Source organism: Diceros bicornis, chromosome 31 (assembly GCF_020826845.1).
Source record: "Diceros bicornis minor isolate mBicDic1 chromosome 31, mDicBic1.mat.cur, whole genome shotgun sequence".
NCBI classification, from domain to species: domain Eukaryota; kingdom Metazoa; phylum Chordata; class Mammalia; order Perissodactyla; family Rhinocerotidae; genus Diceros; species Diceros bicornis.
The window spans coordinates 30,182,682-30,201,671 of NC_080770.1; positions in this window are offsets into that span (position 1 = coordinate 30,182,682).

Genomic DNA, 18,990 nt, shown 5'->3' on the forward strand with positions numbered 1-18,990 from the left:
AGGTATAGAGTTTTGAACAATAATCAATACATTTTAGCTGCCTTGCCAGTTGTGACTCTAAGGAATAGCTGTTGGATAAGCTTTGTTTAAAGGCTCAGCACAAAGAAGTTCATGGGTCAGTTAGTGATGCTTCACAAGGGAGAAGGAGTGAGGGGTTACAGCGCCTGGGCCCTGAGTTTCCTGATGCTGGGAAAGAAGACACTATCACAAGCAAACCTTTAGAATACCCCAATTTTCAAAAGCTACACTAACATTACCAGGAGGATAAGGACCAGAGAGTCATATCGCCCCTAGCTATTGTTTAATATAAGGACTTGTAATTTTGAATTCACTGTAAATTAGTCTCATGACACATGTTTCCAGACAGACGTGCACAGTAGTTCTAGATCCAGAAATCATATTTCAGCTGGTAAATTTTTTTTAAGTTGCATACGAAAGCAAGATTTTCTAAAAGTTTAAGGAGAATCTCAAAAAAATTCGTAAGACTGATAGAAAAAACAAAAAACTAAAGACAAAAAGATCTGACAAATTTCGATTGTGACAATTTTGTGGAGTAAAAAATTATATATATGAATTAATATTGTATATAAAAATTTTATATATTATAGGGGAGCAGAATTTGCCACCCCAAAATGTGTCCCTTGGGCTTCATTATTTTTAAGAACAATAGACTCAGGAAGAAACTGACCTTTCCCCTAACTGCCTAAAAGAATTTAAGATAGAAGGCCTGTTCCAGGAGGGAGCTAATACCATAGATGACTATAGAATAATATGAACTAGGTGTGGTAGACAGGAAGGCACCTCACAAGGCCCATTAGATCAAAGTCCTCTCTATGTCCCATGGTCTCTGCAAATTGTTTATCAAACATTTGCTTTTCCATCCCCATATAAATTGCTTTCCTCCACTTTGAGGTCCCAGACCACTACCCGAAACATCTTCTTTTGTCTTTAGCTGAAGATGGTATTTAAGGTGGTGGCTTTGGCCATTTTGATGAGTTACTCAGTTTTCCTGGGTCTCTCCCATGTATACATGTTACTAAACTTTGTTTGGTTTTCTCCAATTTTTCTGTCTCACATCAGTTTAATGCTTAGATCAGCCAGAAGAACCTAGATGGGAAGAGAAAAATTTCTTCCTCCTCTATCTATCTATCTATCTATCTATCTATCTATCTATCTATATCTATCTATCTATCTATCTATCTATCTATCTATCTATCTATCTATCTGTCTATATCATCTATCTATCTATATCTATCTATCTATCTATCTATCTATCTATCTATCTATCTATCTATATTCTGAAATGATCCCATGGAGATGTGTTTTTTAGGTTAAACAACATAGCTCCATGGGATCATTTCAGAATTGTTATGGGTTGGGGGGAGTTAGAAAAACATATTGGATAATAATACTCCCCAAAAATACACACACAAAACACACACACATACATACACACATGCAGACAAAGTAAATCTCTATGAAATCTTTTTGGCTGAGGGAGAATTCTAGAAGATAAGGAAGTATTTGGCATTTATACTTTGTGTGACATATTTGTTTATTTCAATGTTAAAGTGTAACTTTCCCATCTTTGCAGTATTTTTGTGTATGTAGTTCTAGCTAAACTACTATTTCTTTATCATATCATATCTATTATAAGAGTTTCTTCATGATTTTAAGTGATTGTATATTTTATTTTAAAAGACAGCTTGACATTCTATATATTATTGGTTTTATAAACCAAAATTGCTTTTTGCTCTCCAAATGTATTATATCTTCTATTTTGCACATTGCATAAGTATTTATCCCGATTCTGAAAGCTAGAAATGAGAGATTTATTAAAGTAAGATCATTTCTATCTGACGTCAGAGCCTCAGATACCACTAAATATTGCTGAGAATTAGACTGCAGATGTAACTACATATAAGCAAACAGACATCAAGCTTCCGTAAAACTATGCCTAGAAGAATTCCACTACCTACCAGTATCCCTCTATGTCTTTTGTTGCTCTGCAAATGCAGCCATAGAAAGTAGATAAAATATATATGTTCACACATTTCAAATATGAGGCCCAATTTACTCATAGAGTCACTTACAGCTACTAAGTAATGACCTCCCAAGGGGGTCTGGACCTGATCGTGATTGAGGCAAATCATACAAAGCTTATTTAAGCATGACAAAAGCAAAGAACAACATAGGTTTTAAATTATAGAGTGATTCTCTAAAATATATGAGAGTAAATAGTGACACTTTATCAAGATCTAGGAGAAAAACTGGAAAAAATTAATTGCCTCATTATTTTAAAGTATTTAATGCCTTAGCTCACTGGAAAATTTTGGGAAACATTTCATTCCCAATGCTCCTAACTATTTACTTGAAAAGGAATTGGAGGTAATTTTGGATATTGTCAAGCACTGTATCGATGATTTCAATAAGGATGTCAAATTTCAAGTTTTTCAAAATGTAAAATCATTGCATTTTTTATTTTAGGTTTCCTTTTTGGTATTTATAATGAATTAATCATAAAATAATTTCCCCTCATTTTCTTTTTTATGTAGATTACATAGCTAAATATCTCATTGAAGAATTGATATTATTTTATAAATTGATGAAGCCTACTATGAAAGCTGATGAATTCTTTGGATCAAATAAGGCATAATTTGCATGGAGGAGAGGTGTATGGAAGTGAACGCCAATGGTACTTCAAAATGCTGGATTAGTGATTTGCATTTTTATTAAAATCAAAAATTTTAAAACAAAACCCTATTTTCAGGATGAAATGTGTCCTTAATTGTCAAGCATTAGTTTTCAAAATTGCACGTCTCAAAAGATCTAAGAGAAAATCTGAACTTTATAATCAAATAACACAGTTATATTGGAGAAAAAAAGAGATTAAATACTGAGCCATTTGCCTTGTTTTTTAAATATTGTAATGCAACATAAGAGTATTTTATTTCACACTGAGGTTCATTGGTTTTAAAAAGAAATATGCTAAAATATGCAATTGCCCTATTTTTAGAATGTTAAGGTGCGGAGAGAAAAACTTGACTGTTTCAATTATGCAGATGCAGAGGAACATTAATTGACTAACACAATCTTAATAAATGACAGCTTAGAAGAGAATGAGGCAAACATGCTAGCTATGTTTGAAGATTTGAAAACATTGAAGAACTTGAAACTTGAAGTGTCAACAGAAAGATTATAGAACATTATTTATATTTCAGATATTTATTAAAAATATTAAAAAGTAGTGATAAAATTCTCTTTATTTTATTGATTTGATGAAGTGCCCAGGGACAAGGCTCGTTAACATGATTTTTAAGGAAAAAATCAAATTTCAATACCTTCCTGCAGGATGACTTCAGACAAATGTTTCCTTACGTTTCGACTGAGCATCCCACTTGGAAGTTTGTAAAGAACCACATGGGATAATTATTGTGAGATTTTGTTAAAATTATCTTTACTCAGTGACCTTTTATTTTATCTTAAATACACATAAGGCAATAAAAGGTTAGCAATGATGAATATAACCATTATCTATCAATTGTTATACAATAGATTATAAAAACATATTATTCTCATTATTAACTCTATTTTCTTTCATTGCTGCCTCTATCCAAGTATTTCTTAAGGGCACAGTGACTAAAACTGGTTTCAAACTTGTATAGTTTAGTAGCTTGCATGAAAAAATAAAGAAATATATACCAAGTTTTCTTCTATCTTATAAACCAGATCGATAGATATATATTTATAATTGATGGAATGAAGCTAATGCTTCAGAAAGCCCTGACTCACACAGGCCCGAGAGTTTCCCTAAAAATGAGTTCTCATGGTCAAGGGTCTTTGTAAAGTATACAAAAGAAGAATATTTTAATCACAACTTTTTAAGACCTGAGAAAGATTCTTTCCAATCCAACTTCCCATCTGTCACACTCTCCTTCCTGTCAGGTGACTGATATTACAAATTTGGGATGGTAGGAAGAGGGGATTAAAGAAAACATACCTAAAAGTATATGAAAAAAATAATACGTAATTAACATTTGTTATAGGTTTGCTACTCTGCTAGGCTCTTTGGAGAGACTCTCATTCATCTTCCATTAAAATACTTTGAATTGTATAGTCTTGTAATTATTTAAAATAAATGATTTTCAGAATAAAGGTAATTCTGTTTAATTTATTAATCAAGATATAGAAACAGACTATATTATTTTAAATGTCTGTAATACTTAAACTTTTGATTTTGATGGAATATTAGTTTCTCGGTGACAGATTAGACATCAAGAAAATTTATAATTCATTAAAGAAGGTATGTTTTACTTGTTTTGCCCTAGCTATTGGTCCAAGTTCCACTTAGAATTAGAGAAATAAAACTGAGAAAACCAGAAATATTTGTAGACTATCAATTCTAAGGAATTTTGGAAAATAGAAAGCAGATGGTATTACATATATATAGATAGATCATATATATGATATTTATATATCTATTTATCTACCTATCTCACATATGAAATGTATCTCACATGAAATAAGACATCAAAAGCAATTACGAATCTTTCCAGGGAAAACGTGGAGAGTCCATATATTTGGAGACAGTGAATACACAGGACAGTGTCTTCCTTTAAAATTTAAGAACCACGTTGAAACCCCAGAGAATGTCATGCTCATTTCCTTCTCTCTGCAGAAGGTATCTGGGAAAGTGGGCTATGTGCTGGAAGAAGAATCTTCATGGCGGGATTAAGGCTAAAGAGAGAAACAGAAAAGAACTTCATGAGACTCTACAGCAAATTTAAAGGGAGAAAATTAGAAAACAGTAGCTTAGCACAAAATGAATTAAAAGCACTTCGTACACAAAGATAATTTTTGTTTTTTTTATCCAAAGATTTCATGCCACGAATTGATTACTACCTAAATTTGAGGAAATGAATCAGAAGGTCTAAGTATATGATAATTGTAACCACTAAGAGAAACACACACACACTACCACACACAACTACACAACCACACAGGAGTCATGTATGTGCTCTCGGCCAGCAGAGATGACTTGGGGAATGGAGGCAGTGGGGGAAGCTGAGAATGCTTTTCTTCTTTTTTATTTATGTTACTGTTTTAAAATGTATCACTTTGGGGCTGGCCCCGTGGCTTAGCGGTTAAGTGCGGGCGTTCTGCTGCTGGCGGCCTGGGTTCGGATCCTGGGCGCCTACCCACGCACCGCTTCTCCGGCCTCAGGCGTGTCCCACATACAGCAACTAGAAGGATGTGCAGCTATGACATACAACTATCTACTGGGGCTTTGGGGGAAAAATAAATAAATAAATAAAATTATTTAAAAAATGTATCACTTTGTATATTGCTTCTATTTTGATAATTTTCTCTTAAATTCCTATTTTTGCGTTTGTGTGCGTTTGTAAGGCTGTCACTTAAAACGTTGCTTTAGCATCTGACCACTAGGGGGCACCCTCATTGCACATATGGCCGTACAATCAGTACAGCAGGGATCTTAAAAGGAAATGGAATGAGATAAATTTTATTGTTAGCTAATTTCAATTCTGAATTTGTATTGCTATTGTTGCTTTTTTTTAACCTCTGACTCAAGAATGTGATATCATTACGTTCATCATTGTGAGACGTAAAGTCACTTTTCCTAAGTGCTGTTAATGTTCACATATCTTGGAGTATTTTCTGAGAACAGAAATCTGAGCTTAATAGCTCCTTCTAATTTTGCATCAGATTTCTGTTCTCTTCAGGAAACGTATAAATCTTCATGGGTATGTGGCATCAAATTATTTCAGTTTCATATAGTTGCTTATATTTATTTTTTATCGGTTTAAAGAAAATATCCAAAATTTATATAAGCTGATTAACATAATATTTAAAATATTCAAAATTTCAATAAGGAAACAAATGTGTTAGCCTATTATATTTAAAAGTCAAATTTTACTATATTATCACTAGTACAAAGAACTGATTCTTGTATTGGTTAATCTGTTATTCCATTTTAAACATTCTTAATGATACACTTTCATTCAAATTTTATATTGCACTTACAAATGACAAACAGCTTGTCCTAATGTTCTAGTATGGTTTTCCTTAACAAAATTACATAATAACCTATTGAAATTTATATGACAAAATTGATTATTATATTTCCATGAGGGTAATGAGATTAAATGAACTCTGTTTCTTATACTTAAGCAATTATCAATGCAAAAATTCAGAACCCTTAATGAATTATTAACATAAAACTACAAACACCGTCTTTAGTCTTAGAAAACGTCAGGAAATTGGACAACTTTAAAATGTGGAAAAATTTAGTGGGTGTAGAGCCAGCCCTGATGGCCTAGTGGTTCAAGTTTGGCGCTCACCACTTCAGAGGCCCGGACTGGTTTCCCCGTTGTTGGACCACACCACCCATCTGCCAGTAGCCATGCTGTGGTGTGCTGCTCACATAGCAGAACTAGAAGGTTTAAAACTAGGATATACAACTATGCACTGGGGCTTTGGGGAGAAAAACAAAAAAGAGGAAGATTGGCAACAGATGTTAGCTCAGGGCAATCTTTCCTTGCAAAAAAAAAAAGAGAAGTGGAGGGGAAGAAGGAAGAAAAAATAACTGAAAAGAAAAAATTAGTGGGTGTGTTGTCCAGATTACCCATTCAGATTATCTATGTCTTTCATTGTCTTTGAGCTATTTTGAAATCTTGTAAGTTGTAGGAAAAAAAGAACAATGCAAATGACTCTTGTCTGTAAAATGGAAATTGTGTCTAGTGGAATGCGTTTGATTATTGTCCTGTGCAGAAGCCTCTTTTTTTTGCAAATTCATTTCAGGATATCTTATTTCCTAATATGTGTGCTTCTTAGGATTCTCCTTTGAACAGATTTTAATGATTCCCACATTCATTAGCAAGTTAACACCTTTGACACGTGTTCATCTCATATTTGCATAAGTCATGCTTTTCCCATTTTTTGGCAGTTATCTGTTAACAACTTTATGACATAAATTAATGGTTGAGGATTCAGATCAACAAGTGTGGTCAGGTTCCATTAAAACAAAAAGTACTACAAAATTTAAAAATAATTTTTATAGCAAACGTCTACTGAGACCTGAATTCTTTTAAGTATATTCAAATACAACATTAGTTTCACATAGATAAGCCTTTTAATGAGCCATTTCCTTACTTAGCCATGGGTTTGAGAGTTCAGCTTTCGCACCAACACTAATAAATCCTCGCAATCAATGTCAGTGTCCTACACATCATATTTTTCAATAATTTAGAATAAAATACATATGAGTTTTACATATCTGCAATATCCTTAGATAACAGGAGATGTAGAGCTATATGTTAGTACTATTGCAATATAATAAAATCACATTTTTCCTCCACTTCTCTCCCCAACTCACTCCCTTCTGAATCCTATTCAATAAGTGTGAAAAATAAGTTTTATAGTCCCCTACAAGTGTGGGGGATTTATTTCCTGATATTCTCAAATTTGTGTTTCTGATGCCATAGTTACATTTGCCGAGTATGACTGGGCAAGAGTAAGTGTGTCTGTAAGAACAGAGCCTCGGTATTAGGGTGTTATATGTGAATGCAAAAGGGCTTATTCTCCTTGGCGATGAACACAATGCAGAGCCATTGGGAAATTTCAGCTTCAGAGAAATGCTATTCCTTCTAAGCCGAACAATTCCTGGGTCTAGTACACGACAGCTCTACATACCAAGTCGGATCTACATGTCCAGTGGATGCTGGCTGAGCATCATTAAGGTTCAAGCCAGTAGAGCAGTTGCCCATGGAAACAACATTTAGAGAGCCTTAAACCTCACTGGGCTGCTAAGACATCACTGGAATATGAGCGGATGAAGAAAATGTAGTTACCAGTGGTGAGAGGATGTTAAGATGGGACTGACAGTTTGTCTCTACTGAAGCACAAAGGCATAGGACAAAACATTCAGTGGCACATACCCCACGTTCTAAATCAAGTGTAAAAGCTCCGATACAGGACTTGTAAAGCAGGGGACTCTCAAGTAGTCTCAGCCCAGTGGTTCTCAAACAAGAATTTTGCTCCCTAAGGGATATTGACAATGTCTAGAGATTTTTTTTGGTGGTCAAGACTTGGGTTGTTGGGGAAAGCTGCTGCAGGTAGAGGCCAGAGACGCGCTAAACGTTCTGTAACGCTCATGAGAGACCTCCATTATAAAAATTATCCAGCCCAAATATCAGTAATGCTGATCTTGAGAAACCCTAGCTTAGCGCAACAATTATCTCACGATGCAGCCTAGGGAGGCTTGAGGAGGGAGAAGTGCAAGTCAGAGAAACAGAGAGGTTGACCAGCCCGCCCACTTCGCAGTGGTTCCCTCAGCTTGAAGCAGAACAAAGCTGTTGGAGGAGAGAAGAATCAGGTTTTGGAAATTTATTTTTAATTGCTGGACTAAAACTCTTTTGAGAACTAAAATCATTTTGGAAAAATTTTCATTATCCCAACAAATGCCAAAGTTAGGGATTTCATTCAAGACACAAGGAAGAACGAGTCCATAATTTGGGTTTGAAACGACAATGAGGGAAAAGAATAAATTGCTTTCTGTTATCTATTCTCTAGTAATAGTAGATGGTAGACAACACAGTATCCAAAGAAGGATGAGTCTTATGACAGGGTATTTTTTTGCTAGGTGAAAGATGTAAGTCTGAGGTTAAGAAAGACATGATTTTTTTTTTTTTTTTTCGGTAAGTTAAGTAGGGATTCTGCACTTCTGGCTATGATGCTATTTATTTTGTTCTTCTTCCATGGTATTAAATAATTTTCAGGATATCAGTAAGAAGCGGGGGGGTGCTTTTATCAGCCTATCTGGGTCTTGGTTTGGTCCCTTCCTTTCTGGGACATTCATTGTATTTCTTGCTACATGAGTTTATGACAGTTTATTTCTCAGATTCATCTTTGCTCATTTCCTTCTTCCCCAACACTGTGAATTTTGTCTTAAGCTTAAAAATGATAAATCAGACTAATTATTTTATCTACTCTCTGTGTAGGACCATTCTTAATGCATTAGTGATACAATTCATTCATTCCTTAATTTATTAATTCCTTCAACTGTCATTTAGCGAACACCTTCTCTACGCAAAGAGCTATCGCTAATGTTATGTATTCAATGGTGGATGAAATAGCTCTAGTCTCTTCCCTAATGGAGCATATAGCCTGTTTATATAAAGATATTGAATCCTAACAATGTACTTGCTAATGCACTAGGCACTGGGTATACACAGGTGAATAAAACTAACATTGGTCTAACCATCATGGAATTTAAAATCTCAAGGTCCAGAGTAATAGTGAATCATGGTAGAAGAATAATGATCCTGATATCAGTTGGAATGTTTTTAGTGTCGTAACTAAGCATAATAACTTCTGGGAGTTTCTAGTAGATACTTGATATTGTCAGAAAAATCATGTGAAACTTTCAAATAAGGCATAAAGGTGGGCAGCACATCCTTTTAATGCCATACAGGGCCTAAGGTCATCCAATGATTATCTAGGGGAATTTCCTTAAATCAGCTCCCAGTTTACTATTTATTAAAGGTCTCAGATTCCTTGTTAACTTGTAGACTGTTTGGTCCAGTAGGGACGCAAATAATTTCCCTCTAGTAGAATAGATAACCCTAAAGGTCTACAGCCCTGTTGGACATAAATCAGTTTTGTATCTAATCCAGAAATCTTTTTCTAGCACTGTTTATATACACCTTGTCCATAATGCTCTCTAAACTGGCCACAATATCTTACTTGTTTCCTCATTAAATAATGAGTTAAATAAAGCATTGTCAGGTGTTTATTTTAATATTTATCTGAGTCATGATTTTTACTTTTTTTGAAAATGACACCTAACAATATCAAGTTTAAGGCAAATACGTTTTATAGTTACTTGACTAATAGGTTTTTAGTTTAATCAAGAATGGTCATTAAAATGTTATCAATTTATTACCTATAATACGAATGTGATAATAAAATTGTCTTTTTAATCTCTTAAATTATTGAAAATTATTAGTAGCCCTGCTAATGTTGCACCACCCTTATATATATAAGATAAATAATATACTTAAAAAGTGTTATTTTAATATATGCTCCTAGGTTCAATTAGGTAATACTCTATCTGGGATTTTTATGTCTAAATTAGTACTTGAGTTTAGTCACTTTTATTTTAATTTTGTGTGTGATACTTATGGTTATATTATTATAGAAACAGTTGGTAAAATTTAATTTTCCCCCTATATTATGAAATAGTTCAAGCAAAAAAGAAATCCTGTCTTTGAAGTTTTGATAGAATTTTCCTTTCAGAAAAGTTTAAATCTGTAACTACATTTTCAATTTTTTCTATGGATGTTGGCCTACTCAATTTTCTACTTGATTTTAAGTTACTTTTTAAAATATAGACTATCTTAAAATATAGACTATCTTAATAAATTGTCCATTTTATCTAGATGATCACATGTATTGGCATAAAGATATATATGGTATTCTTTTATTAATTTAAACATATTATAAAAGCAACACTTGTACACATATCTATCTATGATTCCATTGTGCTGGGTGTTTATGTATGTATATGAGTTTGGTTTTATATGAAGGGTTAATAATAAGCATATTTTTTCTGTAATTTGCTATTTTACATCTCAATCTACAATATGCTCCCCAAGTCTTTCCATGTCAATTTATGTAAATTGTCTTCATTTTTCTTTTAATGGTGCATGTTTTGCATAGAAATTCTAGAATTTATCCAACCATTTATACTGTTGATAAATGTAGGAGTTGTTCCATTTTTTTTTTTATTTTAGTAACAAATAATGCTAAAGTGAATTTATTTTGACATATCTTGTGCACGTGTGGTATTATTGCTGTAAAATAGATACCCAGAAGTTAATTATTGGATCAAATGGTTTGAATATTTTAAATTTTAAAAATACAAAACATTCTTCAAAATTCTGGTACCAATTCTGGTCTCCCATCAGCATATCTCACCAACACTGGATATTATTAAACATATTGATTTTTTAAATTGCCAATATGATAAATTAATTGCGTATCTTGGTTAAAATTGCATTTTTATGATTCTAATTTTTAAACTTTTACTTGATTTTTTCCATCATATGTGTTTTTAATTAACTTCTCTCATTACTTTCATTAGGTACAATATACTTTTCTTTTGACTTCTTCAGACGGTGTATGCCTAGATGATTAATTTTCAGCTTCTCTACCTTATTAACATATTTTTAGCTATTTTAATTTGCCTTTCCTATTACATTCTTAATTACATCCTCTTTGCCTTCAGTCTTTTTCACAAACCTTATCCTACATGGTTGGAAATATATAAGGCTTGTATGATGCACTGGATACAGAAAAGAATGCACTATTTTGCCATTCCCTTTAATTTTACACAGGCTTCTAATGTTTCCGCCCATCCTGATTTTATCCATCCTTCTTTTCTTTTTTAAAAATTATCTTTGCTTTGAGTTGGTGTCATTCCCTGGAAAAGTCAAGTGACATACTTCCACAGAAGGACTACGGACTCTGTAATCACATTATGCTTCATATCACCACATTTTCAAAGTAACAATTAGAGGCGAAGACAGGATGTTCTACAAAATATATGTTACTTCTCAATCAATCAGGCATATTAGAGAAAACCCTTGACAAAATGCCATCCATATTCCCACAATAACTCCAGTCTTTGATTTTGCATGCTAGCCAAAAAATGTTAACACACAGTCAACACTCCCGTATTGACATGTTTCCATATTGAATAAAGCACTTCTTTAGCCAAGATTATTTTAGTTACAAGTAAGAGAAATCCATTTGAAAATAATTAAACAAAAAAACTGAAATAGAGGGATATCTTACAGATTTCAAATACAGAAACTCTCCCCAGGGTCTATGGTCAGGTACTAGGAAGCCACCAGCAATCGAGACAACTACTCTCTCTCTTTCTCTCTTAGTCATGGCAACTTATCACCTATCTCACGTATCTATTTTTGTACATGCTTCATTTGTCTTTCTGACAAATGGTTTTCTCTACTTCCCCATGCCAAGTAATTATTTTACAGGTCCTGTTTTCATAAGTGATCAGTATTCACTCATAAGCCTGTCAGAAAAAAATTGCCCTAAAAAAGTTAGACAAGCAAGGAAGACTCTATTCAAGACTATCGTCATAGGGAAGAGATCGACCTCAACTCTGCTGAAACAAAAGGTAGTTTTTAAATGCTGGCTGTGAGAGAGTGGAAAAGTACTGGAGGATGTTAGTGAGGAGGTTGATTAATAGGATGTGTTGATTATGATGAATTATTCCTGAATTTGCAAATGTTTTCCTCTACGATTAGGCTGCATTTGCTAATTGATGCCCACTGAAGTTAAGCTGCTAACCTTCCAAAGAAACTGAGAGACAGGGGTGCTATCTTCCCTGATGAGTACATTTCAAATGGATGGCTCTCAGGTCCTTGAGAAAAGCATTCCTGGGTTGTAAAACTGGCAAGAGGCTGAGAGAAGACTTATATACATTTTAAAGGGTCAGGAAAAGAATTTTCAGTTACAAGTTTACTAAAGTAAGTGCTCCAAGGGAAGGGAGGTCAATGGCCTCTGGTCAAAAAGCAACCTGTCTAATGTTTAATCAAGCAGAGGGGAATGTTAACGCCCTCTTAGTCAAGCCCAAAGTTGCCAGCATCTTTCAATCAGGATTCCAAATTCTCAGGTAAGTAAAATTGATTGGCTCAGGAGAAGTTAAATGTCTAACCCAGATCTGTTTAGAATTAGCTGCTCAGTAGTATAACATGGTTTTTAGAGGAGGGCAGTACTCAAAGGTATGGGTTACAGCTGTGCAGGTCTGAAAAAGCAGCTACTGCAAACATTTGCTGCACTATTGCCCTTAAATGATTGTGTATTATTTTGCAAGCTTAAAGAATTAGAGTTATGTCTCCCACAAGCCTATAGAATAGGAAAATTTAGGATGCAAAAATACTAATGTGCCTTAATACTATGCAACCAATTAACAAAATATGCATGTTAGCCATATGCAGTAAAACTGGAAATGGTTTATATATAATCTAATGCTTACCTGAGAAAGTTTCTTTGGAAGGTTAGCAGCTTAACTTCAGTGGGCATCAATTAGCAAGAAAAGAGTCTTTTTCTTTATTTAATTTATCTGAGATTGTATCATATTTCTTTGAGATCGAATCTCTGAGATTTATTGGCCATAGGATACTATATGGTAAATATATGAAAATATTGATCTGTCATCCTTTCAATAAATATATGAGTGCATTGAGCTAAGAACTGTGTATACACAGATCAGAAGAAACAGCCCCCAAGATGGCAATTTTAAAACAATATAGAAGGACAAAATTAGAGAAAAGCCAAGATTCCTATGGAAATAAAGTGGAGGGCTATCTAATCTAGCTAGGGTGAGAGAAGAGAAGGGCAAGTTCTCTGAAGGAGGCGATCCTGAACTGAATGAGAGCAGGGGGAAGGGTATTGCAGATAGAGGGTGGAGAGTGAGTACATGGAGAATTACAAAACTTACTGTGCAACAAGAAATTAAATTCCAAGTCAGGAAGTGATGAGAAATGAGACTGGAGAAATAGGCTACATCACAGAAGGCTCCTGTGTGTCTTATTAAAAATTTTGAATTTTTACATGCAAATCGTACCACGTAATGCCCATTTGTGAAAACTTACATTAGTTCCTGCTGTTCCAAATGCTGTTTCCATCATGGCATATATTGAGAATAATGAAATTCATGCAGCATCCTAGAAAAAGGGAAGAGGCTGCTTGCTTGCCTTGCCCCTGCTCCTGTCCCCAGGCTCTATCCAGCTGTGCCAACGGCTGATGATTTCATTTGTCACAACAGTGTGTTGTAACTGTCCACTAGAAGGCTTTGGAATGCCACTAAGTAGAGGGAGGGCTGAGAGCTACACCCTGAAGGCAAGGAGGGAAGTTTGGGACAAGGTAATGGCTTATAAGAGTTCCCATTAGAAACTAGGAAGCATGAACAAAAGAAATAGTAAATGTGCGGAAGATGCAGGGATACATTTAAGAAATATGTAGGAGATAAACTTGACAGAGCTGAGTGATTGATGGCTGTGTGGAATGGAGGATAGGAAATGTCCATAATGACTCTGCCTTATCATTTAATAGCAGTGCCAGCATATTTTTATATACCAGGGCTATAGTTTCCGCACATTTTCTATAGACACATTGATCTAAAGTATAGTGGGAAAGGGAAGTGTCAGCAGAAAAAGCGTAGGCAGAAAAATAGAAAAGAAATAGTCCATGGGGGGAAAATAATGTAGAGACTTAAAATACAAGGCATATTTAGGAGACAACAGTTAATTCCAAAATGTTAAAGTGGATGGAAATGAGGTTTGAAAGGTCGATTTAGTTCAGTTGGTTGAAAGCTAGAAAGTCCTGCTTTAGAAATGATCAAGTGGGGGCTGATGTGACTCTCTTCTCAGATACCTCATGAAGAGGAAACATGATTGACTTTGCTCCTTTGCTGGACTGAATAAGCTCCCAGGATTCTCAGACAACTTGAAAGAAGCCCAGAGGTTCACAGTATAGAATTAAGTCTCTCTCTCTCTGCTTTCCTGTGGGTTGACTTCGTGTCAGATAAACTGTCTCCACGTAGTGACAATGTAACCCTTGACCTCGGGCTCCTTAATAAATGCCAACTTAGAAAGAAAGAGATCTTGTCTCTCTTCATAAAACTATTCTGAAAATAGGCGTACAAATAATCTAGTAGACTTACTCTCAATTTCTGTATTTTGTAGTCTCATGGACCCAAAACAAAAAATTCATAGACCTGTGTTGTTCTGCAGACCACACTTTGAATAGCACTAAGTCTAGTCATCTTCCTCCATTTAAAAAGCTTTCAAACCCAAAATTGAACCCCTTTGAATGTAATGAGAATGGTGTCTGAATAGCCTTACTTTTTATATGCCTCTTTCTATACACAGTGAGGCAGAGTCCTGGTTTTATAGCGTCACTGGGTGGGAAAGTGGCAGATCCCCAAGAGTTACATTACCAAAAGAAAGAGTTGGGCAAAACCAGCAAGTGTCTTTACAATGAGCATAGTGATGCCATTGTATTGCATTGACTACTTTTAAAAGAGATTAATTTATCACTTAGTCAACATAAGTCTACTGAGTGTCTAATATGATACTGGTTCCTATGACAAATTCTTGATACGTAAAGGTGAAGGAATATACTTAGGTCCTGCCCTTGTGGGGTAGATTTGTTAGGCTGTGACCCAGAAACAGATATCTAGGTGTAGAGCAGTCCTCTAGGTCTAAGACCTTAGGCCAAGTCCCTTCTTTTGTCTTCTTACCATGGAAATGTCCACCCATGATTTCGTTTTCCAGTTACTAACTACACAAGTAGATCATGGAGGATGATTGCAGTTGAGGACTGATGGTGAGGTGCAGTTCATAACATTTTTAACAATTTCCTGAACTCTTCAATTTTAGGTGTCAAATATGAATAAAAGCAAGAAGAAATATTCATATCAGTCAAGGCAACCCTATGACATAACAGGCTGTACTCATTTTGCTACTAAGTGGAGAGAAGAGTCAGTAGAAATGGTCTGTGACCAAAAGAAGCAAATATTTGTCTCATCTTTATTACTACTTGTATGATGGAGGTATCTTTCTCACTAGATAAGCAAGTAAAGTGTTTGGGGAAAGAACTCTTTGCCTTTGTGCACCACTGTTCTCAGCAGCCAGCTTAGCGCTTGTCACATAGAACTTGCTTAATACTATGTAGATGGAAGGAATAAACGAGACTAGCTTTGTTAGTGAGGAAGTACTGCAACCTTTCTCTTTCCTCACTGAATCAGACAAAAAACACTTTTTTTCTTTTGAAAAAGAAACTAGAAAAAAAGTATACCAAAGAATAAGAAAAATGTGTCTCCAGAACCAAGATTTGTTTACAAATATTTATACATTTATTTTTCAACTGGATATATAATGGCCAAACTTTTTTTTACATTTTGCTCTAATAAATATGAACTTTATGAAGTCTAAGGGGGCAAGGCAGCCACCAATCATAGGATAAATGCCCAAAGCTTCCTTTATTGTTTTCAGCTGGTGCCCTTTGCTAAAGGATATCTCCTGCCCTCCTCTGTGGCAGCAGCAGAATAAAAACATTTCATTTTATGGAAGCAATTAGACACACATCTGTTCTAGAACTTCCATATTAAATGCTTGTCCACATAGACCGTTTAAGTTTCAATAGCTCTGTACACAACACAGGTGATTTTAAGTCACATTGATGTATGAGGACATGCTATGGGAATTGGTCCTCTTTTACATTGGTTCAAAGAAAACAGCATTTCATTCCTTGACTAGTACAAAACTTGTGGTTTTATCTCTGTTGTAACCAACCTAAGAAGGATCACACTAACTTGTTTGGCTTTTTATATCTGTTTAACATGTGGTTAAAAGAGATCTTTTCACCTCCATATCCCTAGCACTGAGCTTGGCGGCTATTCAGTAGATAATTGTAGAGTGACTAAAGGAATGTATGTGTGAGAATAGGAAAAATTAAATCATCGAGATTCTTAAACCCAGATGTCATTATACTTGAACATATAGACTTTATTTGAGGATGAAACCTGATTTTATTCCCTGCATTAATAAAGTAATAAAATTAGTAAAATAAAATTAAATATTTTTAAACAAACATGCACGTGCACATAAACAATAAATCACATCCATGCAAATTGCTTATTAGCTGTTTATTACCCCAAGTTGATTGGACATTAGGAAATAAGATTCTAGGTAAAAGATAGTATAAAAATATTTAATGCTAAATCAAAAAAGGTAAAAAAACCTGAAAATAATATGTATACATATACTCATATAATGTTTAAAAAATGCATACATGAGATCATTACATATCCCTTTTTAGTGCGGTTTTTTTTTTCTTTGTTGCTAGATCCCCGTCCCTCTTTCTTTTCCATCCCCAAATCTCTCTAGTCATGGAATTCCTTCTAACAACAGGCTTGCATTTTTATTTCTGTATTTAGAGTAGGGTATCCTATCTACAAATACTTAAGGGAACTTCTGACTCTTCTTTGCTTCTCTCTCTGCTTCTCTAGAAGAAATAGCTTCCCATCTAGGTGTGGTAATTCCCCTCCATTGATTGGCACTTCCTCGATATACAGTCTTCCCTCCTCCTCCTCCTCCTCATTTCTCACCCCTATCCTTGTGTTTCAGATTTTATTTACATCAACCATTATTATTGTTCCACAGGAGGGAAGGGTGTTCCAATTACTCTCTAAAAGCCCAATTCTACTACCTGTTTGAAATACTCGTATTATGATTCTTGTGGAGGAAGAGTTTCATTTTTTCTTTCCATCTCTGGGTTAAAATCCTCATTTTCTACCTTCTGCATTAAGACCCCTCATGCAATCCCTACTCTAACTTCTCCACCTCCTGGACCTCCAGATGTTCTTGTTGTGTACTTTTCACTTCTAAATTGTATACTAGGCTGTGTCTTGCCCACCTTTTATCTCCAGCTCCCGGTTTAGTGATTCACACATTAAGAATTGCAGTAAATGGTTGCTAAAGAAATGAAGTAATAAATGAGCCAATGAAAAGTCCAGGTTTATCATACAACGTTAAATGCACATAGAAAGAGCTATTTTTAGACTCTGACAGAAGAATCTCTAACCTCTTTTTTTTCTTTTCTAAATCTGTGATTGTCCATGAAATGGATGTGGATTTAATTAAATGTTAAGAAACCATAAATAATGAGCATGAGTAAGATCAATAATTCAATGACCATAGTTTTCAGGAAAAACAATTTTATCCATGTTGCAAAAAAGGCTTTAAAATGATAATTAGAAACTTTATTTGAAATAATATTACCAATTCTTGAATAATTAAAAACTATACAAAATATAAAATATTAATTTTAAAAATAGTTATCTGTTGCATGCTAAAATCTCTGTGACATAATAAATTTAATAGTTAACTTTTCTAATACTTGTGTATCCTGCCTATAACTGTTTTCCTTTACTCCGTATGAGTTTCTTTCTATCCATGCACTTTATATTTCCCCCGTGCACTTTATTATACACATAATTAAATAATCAATGAGGAATTGAATTCTTCTTTTAAGGATATTAGAATCATTCACCTATTTATAAATTATTTATTAAATACTTAATATATGTTAGATCTAACCAAACAAGAATTTCAAAAATTTATATGAAGTGGATTAGTTAAGCATTTTTAATTCTAAAATGAACTTTAATGATTTGTACTCTATTTTTACTGTCTAATTTATGATGTACTTATGTATCTAATTTATTATATACCATTGGTCTCTTGGCACTTTGTAACACATGGTCTTCTTGATATTAGCAAGCTCTCATTCTCTCTAGTTATGGAACTTAGCACATTCTTTGTTTTCTAATATGCCCTTTAGTTAGTCTTGTTGTTAATTAATGACAACTAAATTAGAGACCATTTGGGAATGTGTGTGTTAATCTTAATGAAGTTTATAATAAATGAGTATGGGCATTAGTAAAGATTTTAAGCCTTAAAATTATAAGCATGGAACCAGAGTCTCTTGACAGAAATGAGAACTAAGAATCTATTAGATGATGAGACATGAGAAGGTCTTCTAATAACTGAAGTGGCCCCTGGGTTCTTCAGATGTCACACAGCATCACACTCGTGACTACTTTAAAAGCCACCTTTTTTCAATCTCTCTGAAAGTCTTGCTTGAATGTTAACCTCTGAACATTACTGCCTGGAGTGGAGAACAATTAGATTCATTAATTTGTTTCCCTTCTCACTTAATTTAATACATCCTCACTAATAGAGCTCACTAACAATTGTAGTCTTGACTTTAGTACTTATTGGCAAATTATACTTTAAACTGATATTAAATTATCATCGAGGATTGTGAATAAAGAGAATTTCAAAGCTGGAAAAAGAAATAAAAAGCTATTTTTGGCAC